This window comes from Protopterus annectens, chromosome 3.part0 (genome assembly GCF_019279795.1).
Source record: "Protopterus annectens isolate FY-2018-M chromosome 3.part0, PAN1.0, whole genome shotgun sequence".
Classification (NCBI taxonomy): Eukaryota; Metazoa; Chordata; order Ceratodontiformes; family Protopteridae; genus Protopterus; species Protopterus annectens.
Window position 1 is genome coordinate 1,107,150,946 of NC_056731.1, and position 783 is coordinate 1,107,151,728.

Consider the following 783-nt stretch of genomic DNA (forward strand, 5'->3'; position numbering starts at 1 on the left):
TCACTAACCTGCCAGAGCCGGTAGAAGAAAGCACCTCGCAGCTAAGCGGCAAACGAGATCCGAGTAGTTACCGCCTAGCATTGTGGGATATAGGGGAGCCTCAAGCCGGTGGAATTAGCTCTCGAGCTTTAGTATTGGCCGAGTCGGAGCCGAGGACTGGCTCCGAACCCATCCAGCAAGAATGAAGGCGAGATTGACAACTTAACATCTTCCATTACCACTTTACCAAGGGACAGCACAAACATAGTCCCCCACAACCACAAATTATGCAGTTTGAGTATGCTGCATTTGAGGAAATCACAGGGATCAAACCATTTGGTGTGCAATGAATGAGCCTCACCCTGGAAAACCCACCTTCTGGATCATGGTATCTCCCATACCAGATAAGTATGAATTGTACTTCAAAGAAGTAGAAGTTCTATAACGTCAACCCTTTTTAAACTGGTAGCGGCTGGTATTTCCAAACATAGTTCTTTCAAGTTACTGAAATAGCAAACATCTTCACAAACTAAAATGCTAAAATATCACTACTTTAAGAAAAAACACAAACAATAATTCTGCTTTCCAACTCATTTCCTACTATCTTGTATTTCATGAATTTGCATATGTCCACATAAGCCTGAGGAAATCTGTGACAACTGACGCCGTTGAACCTCATTGCAATTTTAAAGAGGCCCTATCTCAGATTTTTTACTAAAGGAGTTTGTTTACCATGTTCACCTAGAGGCAATGTTTACAAAGAGCCTTTTTAGCATACTGCAGGTCAGATTGCACAAACTGTCA

General features: G+C 42.1%; 1 non-coding gene across 1 annotated transcript; it reads right to left on the minus strand.

Annotated features, from left to right (window-relative positions):
* Positions 1 to 226: 226 nt before the first annotated feature.
* Positions 227 to 391, minus strand: LOC122797406. The gene has a single exon (XR_006364125.1). It is a non-coding gene; the product is annotated as a U1 spliceosomal RNA (small nuclear RNA).
* Between the last annotated feature and the right edge of the window lie 392 nt (positions 392 to 783).